This window comes from Streptopelia decaocto (assembly GCF_964273445.1).
Source record: "Streptopelia decaocto genome assembly, chromosome: 1".
NCBI lineage: Eukaryota > Metazoa > Chordata > Aves > Columbiformes > Columbidae > Streptopelia > Streptopelia decaocto.
The window spans coordinates 129,028,725-129,047,092 of record NC_138663.1 but is presented as its reverse complement, the minus strand read 5'-3'; the positions used below and the strand labels follow the sequence as shown (position 1 = coordinate 129,047,092).

The window sequence follows — 18,368 nt, the reverse complement described above, 5'->3', positions numbered from 1 at the left end:
AAGCAATTGGATAATTTCATGAAAGAAAAATCCAGAAGCTGCTACTAAACCCAAACACCACCACTTTTGGATCAGGATGTCTTTGAGTTGCAAATCAAAGCTTGCTTACAATCTACCTTGAGCATCAAGGCCAGTGTGGGAAAGGAGAGACTGGATCAAACCCAGTATTAGTTGTACCTTTGATCTGACCCACAACTGCCTTTCTTGTTTTTCAGTGTCTTATGACAGGTGAAAGTATTACTCTGCTTTGCTGATTTCATGGTTTGTGCACCTATGTGCTACAGTAAAATGTCAAAATATTGACAGATTATATCTATGGTAGAAATTACCATTCCTAAAACACTCAAAACCTCGCTTATCTTTGTGTGACTCTGGTATTTTAAAGTTATTTTTTTCCCTGCCAGACTCACCATGATAGTTTTTGGAAGCAGAGAGTATCAATAGGTTCAAAAAGCAGCCACACACAGCTGTGGATGTCAGATCTATAAATGGATACCAAGAGGAATAGACATGAATGTTCACCTGATATCACTAATCCAAAAATTTTGGCTCTAGGGTAGTAGGAAGGGAATGGACAGCAGGATGTGGACAGTCTCGTGTTCTCCCCAAACAGCCATGCTGATTGTCCTGTACAAGGCACAACTAGTCTGAGCTAGCAGGCAATCTCTTAAATTCTTATCACCACATCAATTACAAGATGTGGACCTGGCTACCTAAGCTATTCCTGATTCCTCTAATATGCCTTGAATGCTGAGTAAAGCGAACTTGAACCAAGAAATGAACATGGGAATGGGGTAGTAATCTCAGTCGCACACCTTGTGCTGCAGGAACCACTGTACTGGTTCAGCCAAGGGCTGTTACTGCTCGCAGGGGCAGAGGAGAAGGGAGATTCTCCAATGCTTCACAACCCTTATAGCTGCATTATTTGTTCATTCAGTAGAGAACAGAGCCGTGAGCACTGGAGATGCAAGGAGGAGGCTAGGTTGGTTGGCCAAAATAGCCAGCAGGAAACTCATTAAATTGGCAGTGCTTTCAATTAAGGATAATCAAGGAAGTCATTATCAGGACATCCAGTGCAGAAAGTGCAGTTGAAATACAGCACAGCACTAATACAGTACCACAGTCCCATGATATGGGCCTGCAAAGATTTGTAACTGTAACAACAACAAAAAAGATCGAAAGCTGGGTGTACAGAGTAGTTACAGGGAAATACTTTCAGATTCATCTTATTTGATCTTTCTGAGAATTATATGTATATTGTAATTTCAATTGGCTATAAAACTTCATAAAGCATTAAACAGGCACCCATTTGGTCTTAGCTACCACAGAGGAGTAACAGTATCTAAAAATGGATTACATCAGACTTCACAAATCTTTGCAAAATAAAAATTTGTTTAGGTAAGCAAACTTTTATATTTCTAAAAAATTAATAACTTTGAACAGTTGCCAATATATAATCATTTCATTAACTCAGACTTACACTAGTGGTAATATAGACAGGAAATGATGCAAATAATTACACAGAAATGTATGAACAGATTGATAATGTGCTTTGCATGGCAACAAAAATCTCTTGGACCTGAGAGTTCCTCTGCCCTTAACAAAAAGTATTGACTGCAGCTTGAATAACTCGTCTCAAAGTGGCTTTAATTTAAGCAGGTCAGTTGCTGACAGTTGTGTAGCTACAGCAACATGGATCTCAGCACAGACTGATGGTCTGGATAGGTACCAAACCTCTCCGGCAGCTCTACTGTATTCTGTGAAGCCGCAGCTATTTTCTTAGAGGGATCCAAGCAGCTAGTTTAAAGCTAATTTGGGAAAAGGTATGTGAGCAGCAGTAATATCATGAAAGCAGCAGAGTCCCACTGCAAGTGATGCTTGACACTGTTCTGCTCATTACTCTCCTGGTGCTGGAGAGTAGGACACTTGGAAACATACATGGAAGCAAATAACACTGCCAGATAAAAGACTTGGGGGCTACAAACATCAAAACTGCAATACATTTATTGACAGGGCTAGGAAGATAAATTAAAATTTACCTGCAGAATTAAGAATGTTTATACTTTCCAACAAAGTCCAAAAGCTTCTGCTTAGACCACCAGCTCATCTGTGCAACTCCACTGGACCCAACTCTGGATTTCACTTGTCTGTTTGAAACAATGGAGTTATACCAGTACAAAGAGCAAAGTCAGAATCAGTTGTTTTTTACTTCAGTATCTACATGCTGATAGAATGTTATGACACCGCAATACCATTCCAAATGTTATACAGTACAATTTCTGGTATATAAAATACATTCTACAATAGGCTAATCTTTGATAAAAGCCTCTAAGATGTTGCAGGTTTTACCTGTACAAAAGCTACTAAGGATAAAAACCCTGACAGCTAGATTCTTGAGTGATGTGATGTACAGGTTGCTATGCTTTTATTACCTAAGTACTAATGGCAATTTCAGGAAAAGAATTCAGGCAAAGTGCACATAATAAGACATCAGTTATAAGAGTAACAAGCCATGTTAAAAGTCAAGCAAGTAACTAACATTGACATGAATAAAACCAGTCAGCTGGCTGTGGTTTTAAAGAAATTAGCTAATACATTTACTGCATGAAAACAAAGATGTCGAAAGATTTGGGGGAACAAATAGCATTTAAATCTTCAAGATTAAAGTCTATGACATGTTACCACTCTCAGATTTACTGAATCCAAGAAATGTGAAGAAGTTTCTCAAAAAGTCAACCAGAACACCAATTGCAGATTCAAAATTAACTCAGGAATCTTGCCTTACTGTGGTGTGCGTGTGCCTTATTTACCTGATGACAATGACACATTGCATCTGTTTGTGAGGGAGTGCAAGAGTCTGTACCTTGCTGACTCATGCTAAATGGCAAGCTGTATTTGGATACAGCTAATCATAACCTAATCAATTTTAGCCTAATTGTAAGAAAACATTCTTTAAGAAAAGGAAGGGTTCCCCACAATGAGTTGTTGAAGTCAGACAACAGACTTCCCTGTCAAAATGCAACTCTGCTGATAGTTGTTTACAGCAGAAAGAAGTGCTTAGTTCAGTCTCCCATTACTATGTAAGCATGCTTGTATTTTTCGCTTTGGAAATGACACTAAATTTTTCTTAGTCATTTCACAGCTGATTTTTCCAATCCATAAGAACTCAGCCGTCCTTTGGGAACGGAACACAGCTGCCTTTTAATGTGGGAAGAAGTATACACATACAGCCATCTACGGACTGGCTTTTGCAAACACAGGGCCACTTAGGGTGTGAAGTGGCTTCTTTCATGAAAAAGCTTGTGTCTGCCATGCAGACCTAGAAAATCATGATCTACTGTGGATACACTCAGTACCTGTAATACTTCCATAGGTCTGCTCAGATATATCTGGCTTGTGACTGAAGCAATGATTTGCTTCATAGACACAGCAGTTCTGCTGCTAGCTTGCTTCCTGCCTGCATGGAGACCACCCGAAAAGAAGCTGGAAAGGGGCTACCTTCACCAAACTTTCCTCCAGCCTGAGGTCTTCTGGAGGCTAGGTCCTGTGTACACTTGTGTGTCTAATGCTCTCCAGTAATAACATTTTTAATGCTGCCCCACCATGCATCAGCTGTTTGGTCAACAGCACGTTTCCAGTTACCATCCAGTTAACTGTGATTCAGGGTTCACGACCATAGATTCCAGGATGTAATGACGAAATATTCATGCTCTGCCCACCATCCTCTCCTCTGCTGCATTTGCTTAGCACCCACCAGTCTTATTTCCAAAGTGAAATTATCCAAGCAGAAAATGGAGATGACACGTTTTCAACCATGTGTAGCAGTTTCCTATTCACTTTCACAAATCCAAGAATATACAAGTTGTTGTTTATACAGTTAAAACTAAAGCAACAGATTTCAGACAATCTAAAGACATAATGTGCATTAATGAAGTTATAATTCACAGAGATTACCTGGCAGGATATTTTTTCCTCCTCCTTACTCCTGCCCCTAATCAGGTTGAGAAGAGGGGAACTCCATTGCTGCAGGTGGCCTGGTCTCCGTATTTCAAAGGGCAACCTGCAAGAAAGGGCTCTGTGAGAAAGTGGTACAGGATAAAGAAGATGCAGGAGTGTAACAAATGCAGATTTCCAGAAACATGTGGGAAATTGAGACTTTTTCCCCAAGTTTATTTTAGGACAAACAGTGAGATCCTCTAAGCAAACAGAAACCTTCTTCACTGATGCTGAAGATGCTATGTCACACACACATTACATACAGATTGCAAAAGAAGTTTTGAGCCATTCAGATAATTGTTTGTCACATTATTTCAAGCATTCATTTATAATACTGTTTATTTAGCAAGTCAGTCTTCAAACTTTACAAATAAAAGGCTTCTATTTAGTTCAAATGAGAATAGGCGGGTAAGAATTACTTGAGAAATCTAAGAGAGCTAAAACCTGTGTGGTGACCAGTACAAAGCAGTTTGCAGAGTATGACTGGTGATATGAGCACTCAGTCGGGGGGCACAAGGAACTGTGATGGAAGAGGCAGCGTTCAGAGCTCTGTGAGAGTGTGGAGACCTGCAGGATGCCAGGCTACATTATGGAGTGCAAGATGGTTTTGGCAAGTGTCATCTGGTGTGTAATTTCTATTGTGATAGTTGTACTGGTATTAATGAGAAAGCCTGTGAGTACTCAAAGGAAAATACCCTTATGAATATTAACCAGCTAATAAATCATGCCAGAGACTCTGACGAGGTACTTGATCAAATCATAAAAACTTCTGAAATGGAAGTACAGCACATATTATAAGTAGATTTCATTAAAGTACCTGGTACACAAATTCATACCTTTTATATATGAAGACATATTTTTCAGTTAAGGACAGAGGCTGACATGGGGAAGCTTTATGGGTACAATTATGATTGCTAGATTGATAATTTTCAACACTAAATTGATTGCCCCCAGCAGACAGACCCTCTGGCAGAAAAATGAAAGGAAAAATGCTAAGTTAGAAGATACAGTTTCACTAGACAGGGATATATAGCTCTAGTTTGCTTGGACAAGACTGTGAAATGTACATCTGGACAGCACCACTGATAGCTCTACTCTTTCATAACTGTTGTGATAGAAAGAGATGTTGCCATCTTGAAAAGCACAGACTCATAAGGTGGGACAACAGTGAAACATGGTCCACCATTTTCCTCAGGTCACAATACATTAATTGAGAGACGAGTAATTCAGTTATGATGCAGAAAGAAATCAAATTGATAATCCTTTCAAGGCCATGCCATGCAAGTAATGACTGAGAGTGATTTTCATCTGTAAGCTCTTCACACGTTTACATGAAATAAATTGTTCTCTTCCCAATTATGGGATGTTGCCATTTCAGAAATCCTCACAGTTGGTAATTTCAGTAGAGTTCAAGAATTAAGTGTATACAGACCCTACCTTTATCCGCATAGAGATACTTATTTGGGGTCAGGTCCCATACACATCAGAAAAGTGGCATGTGGAAACATCTTGCAGTTGTGTATTCTGTACTTCTAAGGATACAGAGAAAGTCATGATTCGAAGCTGGTGTTTGTTAAAGCTACCATAATTAGAAAATTCAGATGTTTTCTTTATGTGCATAATATAAACTTGATGCAGTGTTAATGCAGTAACAGTGAAGTGAAAATTTCCATCACATAATTTTTGTATGTGAATTTTAAATGTCTGGATACCATTCTGAACATTTAACTATTGCTTTAAAAAATCATCTGTGAAGATGGTTTAGCAAAGTGTCTAGGAGTAAAACTGTTTCACTACAATGCAGTGTATCTCATCTTTTTCATGCTGAAAAGATGAAAACTTCATTGTTTCTACACATTTACTGTAAAAGTAATGTATAAATGCTGAGAAGCAGCCTGTATAATTTGTTTTTTGTAACACAGCATGTTGACAGGGAATTCTTGATCTCAAAGGATAAGGTTAATTGTGGGTTGTGGGAATGTTTCCTTGGTTTTATTGGTCCTGCAGAACACGTTAGAGCAGCTTCACTGACTTCCCAATCAGAGGTGGCTTGCATCCAAGCTGCTCAAACTGTATGCATCCGTACAGGTGGGCTATAAGGTCTCAGCCATGGTACCAGAGGGAGTCAGTAGTAGAAAAGGACAGTGAATCTAGCACAACTGAGTTTGAAGCTGGTGATGTAAATGTCTGAATTGTGTTGTGCTATTCGTCCCTTGATGTGATTTGCCCTCCCAAAAGGAGGACCATTGCTACCTGTAGTCACTGAAGTGTAGCACAGAGATGTCCAAATAATTTTAAGCGTAGCAGCTCAGGCACTGTACTGCAGCCATTACAATGCAGAGAGCCCATCTTCTCAGCAGGGTGATTTAAACCTCGAGGGCTTGGTGCTGCTCTCACTGTCAAGCAGACACATCCTAACTATTTCTCTCAAACTTAGCCTCTTTTATATTAATGGATTTCACTGCTTGAGGTATTTTAATTGTGTTCTATTGCCAAAGGCTTTCTAACACCTTGATGATGTTTTATGTAGAACAGAAGTTTCTGGTTGCTTGAAGACTGAGATGACACTCTGAGTAATTGCATAGCTTAGGAAGATGACATCTGAGCATATGCCTGACAATTTCACATTCACATTTGATAACCTCATAATTTATAGGAATAATCTAAAAATATAACAGAAATCCCCCAGTGGCTCTGATGCATTTCTTTTTAAAGGCAATTAGCATACAGGATTCCCAGCATTCCCAGCTATCTAGACAGCTTTTAATATAAATGAACTAGATGCCAATAAAGAATAAAAGCTTGATGTGGCTGGTCTGTCCTGAATTGTCCTTAGTAGGACTATTTTGTTAAGTGAGGTTCCTGTACCTGTTGAAGCATGGCCCGGCTATGGCACTGGTAGTATTTGGTGAGGTGACAATTTCAGATGATAATATCTTTTGCATTTTTTTTAATGCAGACAGCCCCTGATCTCATTCACAGGATTGTCCCACAAACAGTTGTGCCAGCACAGCTTGGAAGACAGGGACAAGGTCTGCACCACAGAAGTGGAAACAAGCCAGGGAAGCCAGCTGCCTAACATTGCCTAATGCCGCTTAACATTTTGTACTGAAAAATTATGGCTATGTTAGCACATAATTAACACAATTCCTAAGGAAGGAACACATTCAAAAGAAAGATTTTTGGAAGTATATATTTTACTGCTTTTTTTTTTTTTTTTTTTTGTCGGGTTTAGGAGAAAGCTCAGTCTGCAACATTACCATCTGAAAGTCTGAGATAGAACATAAACCATGAATAAAGTTACGTGGAAAATATTACTCATAGATGAATGAAGATGTTTTAATTCTCCCTTCCAGACTTATTAGCACCATTGAGTAAAATGTACCTTCCCCTCACATATGATGTGGTCACATCTGTGCAGCTGAGCAGCATTCCCATTTAGATCAAGAATTCATCCAGCCCTGATACAACTACTGTTAATTCATGCAATACAGATATTCCTCTCATTGAAACCCATCTCATACACTCGTTATATTTATATTATATGCACAAAGTCAACCACAAAAGCCAAAGGAATGCTGTATGGCAGGCTTGAAATTTTATTATTTACAGAGATTCTACCACTATGTAATTTCAGTTTTCACCTATCTTAATGGTTATTGAAGACATTTACATAAGGAGATCCTCAGATAGTGGAAAACTGGAAGCCTAGCTCAAGACAGAACTATCCCAGTTTACATGACCTTAAGATCTGATCCAGGTTTTGTGTTTCTCAAAAGCTTGCTTGTTTCTCACTTCAAGTCAGTGTTCACTGTTTGCAACATTACCATGCGCTGTTTGAAAGATAATCTGGTTGCCAGAAACAGTGAAGTATGTCTGCTTGAAAGAAAGAAGCATTGGGAGTAGAAGAACCCTTAACCCACAGAAGATTGTGTTTTTCAGGGAAATGTACTTAGTAATTAAAAACAAATGGAAAGATATGGTGAAAACAATGTATTAACAGAACTGGCTGTTAAGAAATAAAATGTTTTCCTGTTGGCTTGGGGTTTTTTGGGTTTTTTTGGGGGGGAGGTTTGCTTTGTTTTGTTGTTTGGTGGTGGTGGGGGGTTTGTTTGTTTGTTTGTTTTGTTATTGTTGTTAGTTGTTTGGTCAATTGGTTTGGGGGTTGGGGAGGGAGAGTGTTTGTTTGTTTCCACTATTTATTAGCAATTTTAAACCAAACCAATTTAATTTTAAAATTAGTTAGATGACTAAGTGAATTAATGCAAACAAAAAAAAAGATAACATAGCTGAGGTAAAAACATAGGAACTGCTTAGAGAAGAGTAAGTGTCAAAAGAATGGAACAAGCCACAATATAAAAATTGACAAGATATTGTCAATTAACATGTCTAGAGTCTATTATTCTATATTCTGCTAAATACTACTTCATTTTTCTATTTCTTCCAACATTCAGACACCATTTTACTCCTTTTATTGTCCTTTTTTTGGCACAAATAAAAACAAACACCATTAAAATGCACACACAAATGAGTCGAATCTCTCATTGAGATTTACTCCATCAATATATTTTAAATAAATCTCTTTAGTCTTGCATTTTAAATAAAGTTGCTGTTTTGCTCTGCTTAGAGATTAGGATGACTTTTTACATTACAAAACTTCTTACATCTGTTTGAGCTCTTCTAACAGCATTAATCTATTTCAGTATCTCATTAGCAGATTAAAAATTCTGATGATTTTTAAGCAGTTGTGAAAACTATGGCATACATTTTCCTCCCTCTTTAAAAATTTGATATAGAAGTTGTTCTTTTGGAAAAAAAAATGCTGTGAAATCAATAAATTATCCTGTACTCAATCACATGGCCATCTTGGCAAAGAGAGATTACTTATAAAATTCCGAGGAAGTAAAAAAGCAAGTGACAAATATTTTTCACATTATTTCACACTACCAAATTATTTTTACAACTAAATTTATGAATGGGATTACTGACACTTTTAAAAACTAGAATTTCTGTAAATCATAGGCTAAATTCCCTGCTGATCTAAAGCATAAAACCTCACTGAAGCTTCTGTGTTTTCAGCTCTAACAAAAAACATTTACTATTGTCACAGCCTGTCAATTTTTTGTCAACTGATGGACAATATTCTGTGTGATCAAGTGCAAAGCAGCAGAGGACTTCCCTGTTTTCCCTGTTTTGTCTTCTATGAAGTGGTCACCAAATGGTCAACTGGTAACAAAACCCTTGTGTGCTCATTTCACTGAAAATGGGTTAATTTTCTTCATGCAGTTAGAAACCTTTCTTTTTTCATAGCTAGCATGGTCATAATTTGGACTCAGTTTGAGAACAAGAAGATAACATCCCAGGACAGAATTAGTATTTTTAATTGCTCTGGTCTGAAAGGCAAGGACATTCTGAGCTCTCGGCCCACAGGTGTGAGGCATCGAGGAAGGGGAACATGGATGGGGCAGAGCTTGACTGACATCCAGACTGATCAATAAGAGCATTCCATCCCATTGGCATCATGCTGCATATTTAAGGAGAGTCCGGATCTTCTGGTCTCTCTCACATTCTCTTTTCTTTGCTCTTTTTGTTGGAGCTGGGGGAGTTCTGTTCGAGATGTTTAGGTCGGCCTTTTTGTCATTTTGCCATTTTGCAGGGGCCTCTGGCCTTTTCTGCCTTATTCCTTTTTGTCTCTCTCGGACTGGTTATTGAGACTGAGTGCTGTTTCCTGGGACTAGCTGCTTGGTGTGGACAGAGTTCATGAGGAATTGTATTGAGTATCTTTTATTTTATATTATATTCTATTATATAAAAATATATATATATACATATATATGTATATATATATTTGCTAGTAGTGTCTTAGTATTTTGTTATTTTATTAAACTGTGTTTATCTCAATCCAAGTTTCTCCCTTCCCTTTTGATTCCCTCCCCTATTTGTAGGGTGGGGAGGGGGGTGAGTGAGCGGCTATCATGGTTATACTGATAGCTCGGGGTAAACCCTGACACCGTGTTATTTCAGAAGAGGTTTGGAGGGTGTGATCCAACATTGACCCAGCTCTGTCCATCGCATCTGAAACAAAGTCAACTTAGAAATAATTTTTCCAGTCATTTAATAAACAAATTTATTTTTCTAAAGGAAAGCAGCTAGAAAAAAAAGGTAATCAGTAAATTAAAAAAAAATCTGAATTAGAAAGTAAAAATTTATTTCTCCTTGATCAAAGCGGTCACAGTCCAGTGCAGACAGCAATAAACTTCAGGGATTATAAAAGCAAATATATTATCTGGTCAGTATTTAATTGTCAAGGTCTGCCTCTAGCAAGGAAGTGGACTGTATTATAAAAGGTATATGTAACAGACATATGTATCCTCATGGCAAATGTTTTACTGTATTATAGAACTAGAAAAGGGGAAAAAAAAAAAGGTTCATTTGAAAAGGAAGAGTTAATGCTGAATATATGACACAGACTGCACATACTACTAGTTAGTTACAATAAAATATATAATTGAGAAGAACTTTCATTACACACTGAGACACTTAAACATGAAGAATTTTCTTAACTAAAAATGCTTTTCCATGTGTGACCAGCCCTTTGAATTTCAGTAGTCTACAAACCACCCCTTACCTTGCCAAAGTGTCAAAAAAGGAAAGGGAACTGTAGCCTACCTCCTGTTTTGGTTTATTACTGGTTTATTTTACATTTCTTGTCAGAGTAAATGGCCTTTAGCAATATACAAAACAGTTAAGCAAACTCCAAGTATAATCACGTAATTTTGTCACAAGTCTTTAGTTTTGAGTTGTGTCCTTGGCTGAAAAGCTCTTCCATGTAACTTGGAAAGCTATCGTCTGGTTTTATTAGTCCAACTGAAAACTTGAAATCATTTCCCCCTATTAACAATTACTTTATTTGTATTTAAATAGATATAATTAATACAATATTCACTGAAAAGTCTGTTTTGGAGAATACACGTGGCCCAGTTCAGTACTATTGGAAATCTGTGGATATAATGAAGTGCAAAACCAGATAAATCAGCATTCCAAAAGGTGTATAAGTTCATTTAAAAAAATCGTATGATCTTTTATATGTCTCATAAACCAAGACTATTTAAAATCAAATTTAAAGCAAGAAAATGTACATTAAGCTCTAAATTTGCTACAACTTATTAAATTTCTCAAGACTTAACATTTAATGTCTTAGGTAGTTCATGTTTGTGCTGAAGTTATAAGAAGGCCAAGCTACAAGACCAACAGGGAGAAATCATTAAGCAAACTGAAAGTTTATTGAAGAGGTATTTCAGATTTTGGCAGCAGTAGCTCCAATTGTAGGTGTAAAGAATATTTGTTCAATGAAGTTGTTTCAATGCTCAGCTCATACAGCATTATGAACTAATTGGTAAATTATTTCAGCAGAACTTAATTTTTCTTTTTTACTCTAAAAATTGCAGTAAGGTCTTGTAACTCCAAAAAATAGACAGATATGTGTGTTTACCAATCACATGTAATGTTTCCTTTGGTGTAGAAGAATAGCAAAAGAGTTGCAATTTCAAAACACTTTTAAAAGTTTTATTGACTTGATATTAATTTCGAATGTTTTTGTATATTTTAGTTGGTTTTTTATATCAAGTGAATACTCTTTCACTAGTAAATGCTCTTTTGGGTGATTCTGTGATTCACCATTATCTAATATATTGCTAAAAAAACAAAACAAAAAAAAGCACAAATGCATTCACTGTATTAAATAATTTTTTAAATAAATGTTCTTAATATTTCCATAGCACATTTCCATTAGGAAATATGAGCTTTGTACTCATTTGCAATTGACATTTTGAATGGCTGCCAAAGCAAGGAAATCAACTCCACTTTAGAGAAGTGACTAAATCAGTGCAAATGCAAGGCAAGTTTAGAACTATTATTTGATTTTTAGTCTTCCTGATTTAAGATTAGACTCATAAATAATAATGATGACTTAATCACTTAAGTTAAATCTTTGCTCGTTTCATTGCAATGAAAGCATTGTTGATTGAGTCACAACTGAGATATTGCACTGTGAAGATGTCATATTTATAAGTTATCTATCCCAAATCTCAGTACTTGAGAAACTGAAAGGGTCCTAAAAAAGGTGGGCAGAAGGGCATTTTGGTTTTGGAGCTACACAGATGCCACAAGCAATGTCTGTGGATGCTGAAGAAGCTCAGCCTTTAATGTGACCTTAGTTTTCATGAGAACCAAAACAGGTTCATGAGAACCTGTTTTCAGGCAGGATCCACACAATTAAATGCCCAATGGATGAAACTGCTGTCAGTTTTAAGATCATATATCCCCAAGGTCACAAATTTTAATATACCAATGTATCTGGGAAAAACACTTCAGCCAGGAGCTTTGTGAGGATAATCCTGGCAGGTGCAGAGCTGCACACTTTAAAGCGAGGTCACCACTAGTCCTCTCCAAGTTAAAGTCTCCATCAGTGACATTTCCATGTCACAAGCAATTTGAAAAATAAGTACAGCTACATAATAATATGTCTCTTCTGTGCCCCCTCCCCAGCTCACCAGATCTGCTCCCTTCCCCACGGGCGGTCTGGTTCCCATGGCAATGAAACCACCTTCATCTGTTTTGTAGCCCCCCCCCCTCCTTGTGCCACCCCCACCCTGGCACGCCCCAAGCATGTTGAATGTGGAAACTCTGGGAAGTTTACTCATATTGTTAAAATTAGCAATCTGGGGGCTAGTGGGATGTAAACTCAAACCTCTCTCAGATGTATATCACTGATAGCCCTCCTGGAGCTTGAACAAACAAACAAACGCAAGAAATGCCAACCATGTGTCATGAAGTTACTTCTTCATGTAACCATGGCAAACTGTAGGCAGATAAGCAAAACTGTGATAATTTTGAATGGTTTAAAATATTCTTATTGTCATGAGAGAGGCCAGCTGATGGCCAAATCAGGTTTAGATGAACTATATGACTCAGGAGACCAAACTGGGGCTGGTATTTTTGTTTGCACTGGGCCTTGTTAGAAAATGTCAGTCTAATGAGGAAATTCAAAATGATACTTAATTTTTAGACGTTACTTCTTTCCCTTTTTCCCCCAGGGTCTAAAACTTCAGACAGCTAGGACCGTGAAATCGAAGTAAAAGGGACACAGCACAGGTTAATTTGCCCCCTCTTCAAAAACAGTGCGGTAGATGAATGTCACCAGGGGCCTGTTGCCTTCCTGGGAATTTCTACATAACTAACCTAATGATATGATACATTTGTGTGAGAACAGCGCAAGAACGGCAGGGAGGAGAAATGTAAATTAGCTCAAGCAACTGCAGCTAGGGTGTAGAAAAACACATAAATCACAAGCAGAACCTCTGTGTTTAGATAACAGGCCTGTAAAAAAAAGTCATAAAGGCACTTTATCATACATCCTTGAGATTTCTGCAGGCAAAGATCAAAGCAGTGTGGCAAACACCTGCATGAATCCCTACATACAGGCCAAAATGAACAGGCTTGTTGATCTTCAACCAGGGCTAAATTCTGCGGTGCTTGCATCTCCACTTGTGTCACCTCTGCCCAGGAGCTTAAGTGCTATTTCAGAAATTCCCTGGTGAGAGAGGTAACAAAATTTAATTTATTCTTTGTGTTACACCTGTGGCTTCTGGTTGTTCCTGTGACCTGCCTTCATTGGCTCACACAGCAACTATTAATGTTATGAAATGCAACAGCAAACTAACGGTGTAATATAAGTGTAAGTTTTTATGGCTGCTTGGAAAACTCTTATTAGCTTGTCTGAGACATTATTTTTCTGTAGTACTACCATTTTAATAACAACATCTCTCTACTAGTAGGAAACTCTCACATGAGAAATGCCATCCTTTTCTTCCCCCTTGGTAAACTGCTATACTCCCTTATTAAAAAAAAATAAAATTAAATTAAATTTAAAAAAATCAAAATCCATCTTATCTAACACTGCTCACATGTTACAGCTGCAAAAGAACATCAGTAAAGCAGATTGCTATGCAACTTTGCAGCCCAGGAAATAGAACTTAAATTGGTGTGCATAAAGGTGGTTTGCTTTTTTGACAGGAAGATGACTAAAGCAGAGACACAGGTGCCTGATGCCACTTGAGAAAATTGTGGTCTTTCGTCTTTAGTGAGTCACGTTGAATTGCAGAACGCATGGACATTTGGCTGTGTGGGCTCCGTTCAATGGTATTCTGAGTAGAAAAAATGGCTGAATGGCATCCATATGGTTGACAGCTTGATATGCCGAGTAACAAGGTTAATGTTTTGGTAGCAGCAGAGGGCAAGAAACATATTTTGAATATAATTCTTTAAACTTACTCATTTAGCAGGAGTAGGTAGCTATCAGCTTGCTGCCTGTTCAGATGGAAGAGAATAACTACCAACACAGTCCATTTTTTTTTAGTATGTGCAATACCTGCATAGTTTGAGACCATTGTCATCATGATAAGAGCTACATCTGGAAACTGGAAATAGTGATGTGACTTACAGTGTGTTAAGATGTTAGTGAGTATCATACCATGCTATAGTTTTCAGGTTATGTAAAAAAAGTAAAAGCCAATGAAACCTGACCAGAGAATCCTCGCTTATCTTAGTTCAAAGCCAGTTTTGGCTGACTATATTCCTTTGTACACAATGTCAAAATAGCACAAGTGCAAGTATAAAGACATTACAGTGTGTTAAGATGTTAGTGAAAAAAATCATTACATTGTACTTGGTAAATGATGTCACTGGATTGAAAATACTAAGTACAAACAATGATCCTAAAATTTTTCACCTTTTATTTCCATCAAGAGAGTTTCTGTAATATATAGTGAAGTCCTTGTATACATAGACTGTTCATATAACTCAATATCAGTCTTGATGCCTCAAATTTCTTCTTTCACAAAAAATCTCTAAGATCATCTCTGACCTGCTTTCTCACTCATATATATACACATTCCAGATGAAATTTTTTTCTGTCCTTATTTTTTCTCTCTCAATCATACCCTCACTTCTTTTCTTCTCAATTATATCTGAGCAAACTGGATGTATACAAAATGCTTAAACAGAATTAAGGCAACATTTTAGTCCCAAGAGGATATAAAGCATAAAGCAAAGGAGTACCATACCATGCTATAGTTTTCAGGTTATGTAAAAAAAGTAAAAGCCAATGAAACCTGACCAGAGAATCCTCACTTATCTTAGATCAAAACCAGTTTTGGCTGACTATATTCCTTTGTACACAATGCCAAAATAGCACAAGTGCAAGTATAAAGACATTTGCAGAAAGTGTATTCTTTACTCTCATTACCTGGAGGATTTACAAACTGCTTATACTTCTCAATAGATGCAGCAAATCTTATTACAGAGTCAAATAAGTGTGACTGGGAAATGAACCCTCAACCCAGAACTGAAGCCAGAATCTAATACTCTTCACAAGTGCCCATATTTCCTTCAATAATATCTAAAACTTGTGAACAGGAAAGTATTTCACAGATATACTAAATGGATAAATTTTTAAGTCATTCACCACCCTCTCACATCTCTTTTCTCCTTCCCCTCCAAAAACTCTGAGACTTAACCATGATTTATGAAATAAAAGATGAAATACTTTGGTGATATCTGTGCTATAGACATAGTAATAGCACCCATGGGAACAATACTACCTTTATTATTTTATCAACTCTGGACTAGGAGGTGACCAACACTAACAATTACTCAAAAAATGATGACATGGAAATAAATCGAGGAGAAGTTATAGTAAAATTAAATGTGATATATTCATTCTTCCAGCTTATTTGCTTCATGGAATACTATCTTTCCATTTATTACTCCTATCCCTAAATTATATTATAATAAAACAGGAACTTGCAAATTAGAATACTTAATGGAGTGAGTTATGCTATCTCTTCTCCATATAACACTCTGTATTAAGGATCTCTCATTTCTAGTATAACAGTCTTCCAATTCACAGTATGTTTTAAAGGTCTGACTTTTGGCATAAATATTTTCTGATACACATGGACAAGTAATTGCAGGCATAGTTTTGCTCTACTCAGCAATCATTTTGAGGCCCATTTTAGAGTAGTCATTTGTCCAATTCTCTGTTGCATTTGCAATCAAATACTTAAATCTAGGTGACCAAGTTTCTGAGATTTGTTTCCAAAACTGTTATTATTCAGCTTATTAGTATCTTCCAGGGCATGCCACACATGCCCAAGAGACGCCACAAGGAAAATTAAAGTTTTTTCTATCAACAAGCTTGTCACTGCTTGTCAAGGGAATTTCATAATTTATACTGCTTAAATATGAATTTTTAATTCAAAGCATAACTAGGGCATGAAAATACAGGTACAGAAGAAGTATCACAGAATGGTTTAGGTTGGAAGTGACCTCCAGAGCTTGTCTGGGCAAAGCCTCCTAATGAAACAGGGCCAGCTATAGATGGTTGCCCAGCACCATGTCCAGATGGCTTTTGAATATCACCAAGAATGGAGACTCTGCAACTTCTCTGGGCAGCCTGTGCCTCTGCTTGGTCACCCTCACAGTGAATAAATGTCTCCTGACGTACAGGAATATGGAACATGATGCGAAAAGTAATTTTGGTTTCAAAAAAAAATTTTTGACGCTAATTTTGGATTAATAGTTTTAAAGGAAGAATTAGTTTTTTCAAACAGTCTCTAAATAACAAATTCTGAAATCAATAGAGTGACCCATTTACTTTCATTGTCATATCTACTTCCCTTTGCTTTGGTTCATAGCTTACAACCTCCAGTAGACCATCATAACACCAACTTGAGTTTCAGAGCATGCAAATCCTACAGGTCTCCTTCAGGTAACTCCTATTTTGACAGAGAACATCCTGCCTTATCTATGTCCCTGTTAGAGAGAAGTTCACAATGGTGACAGTCTATATTTCCTTGTCTTTGTAGAGAGCAACTCAAGAGTAAATTGGGAAGGCAAGAGACCCCAGTTTCTTAAGTCTGGAAAAGCAATCCAGTTCCCTAACAGAACCTGAGCACAGCCTGTCCTTTCAGTCAACAAGGGTATCTGAAAGCAAATGAGAAGAACATTTACCATAACTGATGCCCTTCAAAAATGTCTGTTAATAACAATAGATAAGCTTTGAAAGCAGTGGAAGACCAGTTTAGGCATATATTCATAAATATTAAGAATAATTATTTAACTTCTTCAGACATTTGTCACAATCTTATTCTTTTAGATTTCATTCTACATGTCCTCATACAGCTTATAAAGGCAATATTAGTTACTTCTGGACCTTCACAAACCAAAATCTAAGTCCAGTAAAACACATACGCACATGTCTATGTGTTTATAATAAAAAAGGCACTCTGTAACACCACACATGCACATTTCCATGTTTTACATAAGTACCCATCTCAGTCTGTTGTTTTCATGCATTAGGTAAGCAAGAAAATTCTCAACAAATTACTTGATACAGCACCAGAATGTTACTAGATGTCCAAGTTTTATACAGACATTAGTATTTCACCTACTTGAATGTTCTCTCAGCACTTGGGTTTCACTGGTTTGTGCTGTATATTCTGCTTATTCATTAAATCAAAGCATGTGACTTGTAGAAGACAGGAATCTCTTATTTTTCTGAAGTGCTCGGGGTTTGAAAACATGTGTTACTCATATGCAGTAGTAGAAAAGAATTTTTGACTTTTTTTCTTAATTTATCTTTTGGACAGCACATGTAAACTGCCTAATTTGCTTTGCTTATCAGACACATGCAACACTTGATGTACAACAGTAAAAATGTTTTTGGAGTTGGTCACTATTTAAGAAACAACAGATAATAATTCCAAATACTTTAATAGCAGCACAAAACCATAAATAGACTTAAAAGTTATGCAGAAATATCCATGAGCACAATAATTGAAACAGTGTTTCATGTTCCATGGGAACAAGCGAGTACAGGTGATTCTGACCAAGCTTACAAGAAACAGAAGGAGCTGTATGTGGCACTTGTAAACAGCAATCTATGTCCAAATGTATAGAAATATTGATCTTCAATGGAGCAGTTTAGTGTGGATAGTTATCAGCAGTGCATATCAAGCTCATCTTCGACTGTGACAAATCAATAGAATTGAAATAATCTTGGCCTCTGCAGGAGATGTCCTGTATCATTAGGCAGCTATTCTCAGCAGGTGGAACCTGTTTAGGTGGAACCTCCTGTGCTTCAGTCTGTGCCCATTGCCCCTCATTCTATCATTGAGCATCACTAAAAAGAGTCTGGTCCGATCCTCTTGACCTCCACACTTCAGATATTTGTAAGCATTGATAGAATTCCCTCTCGGCCTTCTCTTCTCCAAAGAAAGATGCTCTAGACCCCTAATCATCTTTGTAGCTCT

General features: G+C 37.2%; 1 protein-coding gene across 4 annotated transcripts in view; it reads right to left on the bottom strand.

Annotated features, from left to right (window-relative positions):
- VGLL3 (vestigial like family member 3) overlaps window positions 1-18,368 on the bottom strand; it is a 101,442-nt gene that overhangs the window by 48,266 nt on the left and 34,808 nt on the right. For 2 of the 4 annotated variants that reach the window (XM_082050470.1, XM_082050471.1), the window contains exons 2-3: window positions 3,955-4,060; window positions 2,040-2,147 (exon numbers count right to left, since the gene is read on the bottom strand). The gene's annotated coding sequence lies outside the window, so the exon portion shown is untranslated. The remainder of the gene's footprint in view (window positions 1-2,039; window positions 2,148-3,954; window positions 4,061-18,368) is intronic. The other 2 variants (XM_082050469.1, XM_082050472.1) reach the window with 1 other exon arrangement.